The sequence below is a fragment of the Crinia signifera genome, chromosome 9, assembly GCF_055691185.1.
Source record: "Crinia signifera chromosome 9, ASM5569118v1, whole genome shotgun sequence".
NCBI classification, from domain to species: Eukaryota; Metazoa; Chordata; class Amphibia; order Anura; family Myobatrachidae; genus Crinia; species Crinia signifera.
Window position 1 is genome coordinate 132,823,471 of NC_139225.1, and position 6,834 is coordinate 132,830,304.

General features: G+C 45.5%; 1 long non-coding RNA gene across 2 annotated transcripts in view; it reads left to right on the forward strand.

Annotated features, from left to right (window-relative positions):
• LOC146036071 (uncharacterized) overlaps nucleotides 1-5,949 on the forward strand; it is a 60,167-nt gene extending 54,218 nt beyond the window's left edge. For both annotated transcript variants that reach the window (XR_014460767.1, XR_014460766.1), the window contains exon 6: nucleotides 4,681-5,949. This is a non-coding gene — a long non-coding RNA (uncharacterized LOC146036071). The remainder of the gene's footprint in view (nucleotides 1-4,680) is intronic.
• Nucleotides 5,950-6,834: the final 885 nt, after the last annotated feature.

The following is a 6,834-nucleotide window of genomic DNA, read 5'->3' on the forward strand; positions in this document are numbered from 1 at the left end:
AAGGCTCCTGTCTCTTCCTCCTTGCAGCTGCTCTCTGGTCTATAGCGATGTTTGAGGGCTCAGATCCACACATACAGTAACTGTGGTAGAAGCTGGTACACTGGGCATGTGCAGCAGCTCTGCTCTGTCCCTTACACTGCATGATGTGGTGGCAGCTCTATTGATCATATTATACTGTATACCAGTGCCGTACTTGCCAAGAGGAAGGGGGTTTGTTTCCAGGCAACCAGAAATCCCCCCTGTGTTTGCCTATGCAGGGAGGGCTAATGTCACATATCAGCTGTTGGTGCAATGTAAAGGTGCGTACAGACGCATCAATTTGCTTTTGCTTTCGATTCAATTTTGATTTCCTCTCTCCATTACCTTTCAATTTTGCCTTTGATTTTCCCATTTGTTTTCACATTCGATCTGCACTTTTGCATTCGATTCGATTTCTATATCGAATTTGATGTAATATTTAAATATTAACATTTTTAATTCAAGGTGCAGTGTACTCATTCGATTTACTGGATCTAATTCGATATTTCCTTGCCTGCACAGTCTATTTTTTTATTCGCTATAGAGAAAATGGGAGCGCGTATCGAATCGAATGCCAGTCGAAAGTGTCCTAAAGACCATTCGATTTTGATTAGGTTTCGATTCAATTTTGCTATAGGACAGAGTTGCAGAGTTCTCCTGTGATTGTCATAGGCTTTAGGTGCAGATGCTCCCATTACACTTACTTACTATACATGCTCACATACATGGAGATCTTGGTTTTGTCGCATGCCAAACAATCAGATCTGTTGTTAAAATTGAGAGTTGTCTCGGGGTTAAAGAAATTGTTGCATCTGCAAGTTGCGCCAAGTGGATCTTTTGCTATAAAATTGGGGAGTGTCGCGGACTATGGGATTTTGATTGTAGTAGTAGTAGAACGTTTATTTATAAGGCGCCGCAAAGTGTCCGCAGCGCCGTACATAGCAAACAAAAAAAACAAATTACAAGGTAACGTACAGGGTGTGTTGAAAAATACAGTATAAATAGGGGTATAGCTGGTAGAACTAAAATCAGCATCAGTTCTGAAGTAGGTGTGGAAATTGTCGAGGAGACTGAAGATGAAGTAGAGGACAGGAAAAACAGGACAGGAGCACAGGTGAGGTAATGAGGTAGGGTGAGTACGTGAGGAAGGAGGGCCCTACTCATAAGAGTTAACATACTAAAAATAGGTGGGTGGACGAACGAAATACAATAGGATAAGTAGGAACGGAGGGGAACGGAGGCAGAATAGGAGGATCAAAAGAGGTTAGGAGGAGGGATAGGCTAGTCGAAAAAAGTGGGTTTTGAGGGAGCGCTTGAAGGAGGTAAGGGAATCAGATAGCCTGATGGGTGGCTGTTCCAGTGCAGGGGGGCAGCGCGAGAGAAGTCTTGGACACGGGAGTGGGAGGAGGTGATTAGGTGAGAGGTCAGTCGGCGGTCAGCGATGGAGCGAAGAGGACGGGAGGGAGTGTGGATAGAGATCAGTGAAGAGAGGTAGGGAGCTGTGGAGGAGGAGAGAGCCTTGTAGGTGGTGGTGAGGAGTTTAAAGAGAACTCAGAAAGAAATGGGGAGCCAGTGAAGAGATAGACAGAGGGGGGAGGCGGAGGTAGAGCGGCGGGAGAGAAAGATGAGCCTAGCAGCAGCGTTAAGAATGGATTGGAGAGGTGCAAGGCGGGTGAGAGGTAGCCCAGAGAGAAGGATGTTGCAGTAGTCAAGGCGGCAGATGACAAGAGAGTGAATGAGAATTTTGGTCGCGTCAGTGGAGAGGAATGGTCTGATGCGTGAGATGTTGCGTAGCTGAAAGCGGCAAGACTGTGAGAGAGCACGAATGTGGGGGGTGAAAGAGAGGGAGGAGTCAATGATGACACCGAGGCAGCGCGTTTGGTCGGTGGACGTGATCTCGGTTTCACCAATGCTGATGGAGATAGTGGGAGAAGAGGGGATGTTCGGGGGATGGAAGATTAGAAGTTCAGTTTTAGCCATGTTTAGTTTCAGGAAGCGTTGGGTCATCCAGGCTGAGATGGCCGTGAGGCATTCGGAGACCTTGGACAGGAGTGATGGGGATAAGTCGGGGAAGGAGAGATAGATTAGGGTATCATCAGCATAAAGGTGGTAATGAAAACCATAGGAGCTGATGAGGGTGCCCAGAGAGGTGGTGTAGAGGGAGAAGAGGAGAATAGGTAAGGTAGGTAATTTGACTTCATCCCATTGGGAAAGGACAATAACAAACAGAAGAGAATAGCTTTCTGTACTGGATTTATCTAGTGCAGTGATTTTCAACCTTTTTACCTTGCGGCACACTAAATACGATTTTAAAATTGCCAAGGCACACCATGAGATCCCCACAGGGCAAAACACATTGGCCCCCACAGGAAAAAAACAAACCTATTGGCCCCCATATAAAAAACAAACACACTGGTAACAAAATAAAATACATTGGCCCTTTACATGAAAAGTAGATATCAGTAAATAACAGTTGAACTGGTGATTGCTGTAAACTGGGTTGGGCATTTCGAAATCTGGGGGCACACTTCAGAACAGCTCAAGGCACACTAGTGTGCCACGGCACAGTGGTTGAAAAACACTGATCTAGTGTATTGTGGTCCTAGCATTAGCAAAAACGCCTTCCCAATTACATGTTCATTTCTTATAATGTACAGAATATGACATATTAATTGGATGCCAGGCATATGGGGCCTGTATGTAACACTAATCTGTATAAGGAGAGCAGGGAAATAAATGTGTATATGTAACAATATATTCTACAGAAGTTCTAGATTGTACCTAAAAGGAAAGAAGACGGAATGTTCCTGCTCGCTTCTCACTAAGGGGTGCATTTATCAAGATCGCATTTATTGTAAAATGCGATCACATCACCTGAATGTATCAAGTTTGAGGGCGCAGGGACAGGGCTCCGATAGCCCTGACCCGGAAGCCGGGGGGTCTGCGCATGCGCGGTTATGCGCTGACCCCCCCGCGACCCCGCTGACCGCACTGCCGCTCGGGTGCAATATGTAGCCATAGGCTACAACGGGCTATCGCCACATTAGAATGGCGATAGCCCAGGGCTGCGATGCCGGGCTGATACATCGGGCAGCTTCACATCCCCCATAGAAACCTATGGGGGATGCGGCCGGCGGCGCTGCAGGGGGGATCGCAGCAGGGATCGGAGATCCCTGGTGCGGTCCACCTTTAATACATTTAGGTGATACTTAATATTTGCGGCTAATATTGCTTGATAAATGGGCCCCTAAGGGGCCTATTTATTAATCATTATTTGCATCCAGATATCAGGTGATGCGCACAAAGATTAGCTATTCCGGAGCAGTAACAAGGTGGGGCCCCAGGCGATATATGCCACAGCCGCTTTATTTCTAACAGCAGCTGCAACTTCTACTGCGCTTCTCGATTTACAAAGCTTGGCCCCAGCAGCAAAGGCCATCTCCTGATGGCATAGCCCACAGTGACCTATGGGGCAAAGAAGGAAGTAATATGTATTCACATTTCTGCTCTGTGATCGCTGATCCTGTTGCATACCTCCCAACTGTCCCGGTTTCTGTGGGAACGTCCAGGTTTTTGGGGACGTTTCCGTGTCCCGCCCGGAGCTGGCATTGTCCCACGGCAGGGGGGGGGGGGGCAGTTGGGAGTCCCCTGTCATCCGGTGAGTAAAGTAAAGAGGCTGGGGGCTGGCCAGCAGCTTACAGAGCCAATAGCAGTGCCCCCCGCAGCAGCGAAAATTCAGCATGGCCTCACGTGAATGATGCAATTTGTAGGTCACGCCCCCTTGCTGCTGAGCCACACCCTCTAATTTCGGCTGTCCCTCTCTCCTCATCTGAAAAGTTGGGAGGTATGCCTATTGGAACCCCATGTCTTGGGGGTTGGGATCGTTTGGTCTATAGTATGTTGGTCAACAAGCATTAGGTTGACACCATTAGGCCGACATGGGAAAAGGTTGACATGGTTCTAGGTCGACATGTGTCTAGGTCGACATGGGTTTAGGTCGACAAGACATTAGGTAGACACATGCATTAGGTCGACAGTGTCTAGGTTGATAGTCAAAAGGTCGACATGGGGTTTTTCACTGTTTTTTGACCGATATGTCGACACAGGCGACATGGACACAGTTTCCAGTGCACCGCATCCTCTCGCATCGCTCGCTATGCTCCGGTCACGGTACCTCGCTACCCTCGGCACACTATTTTATTCTCCCACCACGCCCTAGTGGATGGTAGGGCATGAAATACCGCCTGTCGGCACATGTCGGCTCAAAATAGTGGAAAAACCCATGTCGACCTTTTGACTTTCGACCTAGACACTGTCGACCTAATGCTTGTGTTAACCTAATGACCTGTCGACCTAGACCCATGTCGACCTAGACCCATGTCGACCTAATGGTGTCTATCCAATGCTTGTTGACCAAGATACTGTAGACCAAATGACCTATCCCTGTCTTGGTGACTCACAAATGGTACATGCTAGTGGATAAAGATTCCTCAATACTGTGAATTGCAATGGTAATGCTTTTATCTGGATTGACTGCAAATAACAATAACTATGCCCCTAATACTCATAAGTCAGCCCTCTTTCCTTACCTCAACCATACACTTCCACCCCCTGCCCTGCTTCTTGCCCTTTACTAAAAGGCCTCTCTTGTTCTCTCCACAGGTTTCCCCCTATGTCGCCCACCAAATGCACAGTCCCCAGCCAGCCTGATATGGATCACCAATCCTCGCATATGACAAGTGACACTGTATTGTCATTCAGAAGGACTTGCACTGTACATAATATACTGGGCAGTATTCAATGTGAATACTGGCGACGTGCAGCGAATCCTGTTTAGGATTCGCTGCACATTCGCCACTGCTCGCTGCGTTCCGGAGCCTCGCCGGCTCTGGTATTCAACGAGTCAGGGGCTAGCTGCCCCTGACTGGCGAATTTGAGCTCCTGAGGACAGTGGCAGGCAGGGAGATGGAAGTCTCCCTGCCTGCCCCAGAACGTTTGTGGGGGAGAGGTGGGCTCCCCGGGTGCCAGGCAGCACAGGCTTCCCCCCGGGGGTGCCAGCAGGGGACCGGGTATATTCACTACACCCGATCATGCATATGTAATGATCGGGTGAAGTAAATATATGAATATGTAATGAGCGGCTCGGCTCCGGCCCCCTGCTGGCTGGTCTGTGTAAAAAAAAATAAAAAAATTTAAAATTAAATATATATTCGTGTGCTTACAGCACATGAATAAAAATAGCATGCCCCTCCTCAGAATAAAATTCCAGATTTTTTGACACCAATTGTAAAAAACAAAACACTTTATTTTAAAAGTTCACCTTCCACTTCACCATAAAAAGATAGCGATTGCTACTCGGTGAATCATGGCGAAAAAAAACTTGAAATGTATTCGCCATCTGGTCATTGAATAGGGCGATTCACCGTTTTAGTCAGAAATTCGCCTTACAGCACAAAATCGCCATAAAAACCTGGCGAATCAGCCTCATTGAATACCGCCCACTGTGTATGTATTACTTATATCGGATAATGGCAGCCTCTACCCTACCTCCCCCATAATTGTTCTGTCCAGCACCCAAATATCATTGTTAAAATTATGTGAAATGTTGTTCATTTGTTTTTTTTTTTTAACCCTTTGAGTGCCAGAACCTTTGTGAGAGATATCTGGTATAAATGTCAGCGTCACTCACATTTGTTATATAAATTCAAATTATTATTTTTGTGTAAAAAAAGGATTATATTACCTATATAAGGTAACATTACAGCTCAGTATGATTTGCTGGGCAATTTTCACTCATATTTGAACAAATTTACTCAGCACTCAAAGGGTTAAATAAAACTAGAAACGAGGGACGCACAATGCGGGCATATGGTGTAAACAGAAGTGACTGCTTGTATAATATGTTAGTGTTTTATAAATAAAAGATAATAAAAGGTCATTCTACTAAATGCAGACATTAAACTGTGTTTCTTTAGCATAAATCTCATTTTTTACCAGTAGGTGGCGCTTTCGTCAAGTTCTCATACTTCAACTCGGTAACATACCAATACAGTGAAGCCTATTTATTACAGTCCCCTATGAATGATGCAGATTGCACCTGGTTTTCGTAACCCCACAATTTAACAAATGCAGAAGTTATCAGAGATAAGGTATTTCTTGTGTGTGAATGCAGGATGCTGCCATATTGGTCACAATAAGAGACTGTGGTCTGGAGCAATTTGGAAGGAGCACATAACTAATGCCACTGTAACCTACAGGCAACATTTCTGAATGTTTAATAAAAAATTTTTTTTTATAGGTACCCTGCCAGCAACATATTCAGGGGCAGATTTATTCAGCTCGGTGAAGTGATAATGTGGCTGGTACTTTATCACCGGCCAATCAGCTCCTACCTGTGAAGTTACAGGCTTGGTTTGAAAAATGACAGGTAGGAGCTGATTGGCCGGTGATAAAATCCAGACACTTTGGGGGAAATTTACTAAAGGAAATTTGTAAAAAATAGGTGTATTTGTTACCAGAAATACACTTATTTTTGACATTTACTATCCCGAAAATACGGCAATTCGTATTCGTATTGATAGCACATCAATACGACTACGAATTGCCGTATTTTTGGGATAGTAAATGTCAAAAATAAGTGTATTTCTGGATACAAATACACCTATTTTTTACAAATTTCCTTTAGTAAATTTCCCCCTTTATCACTTCACCGAGCTCAATATCTACCCCTCAGTGCTCTGCTCAAGAGAGGAGGAAGAAGTGGTCACCTGTAAATGGGATGCGGTCATTTGGTCTACAGCATGATGGTAGACAGTC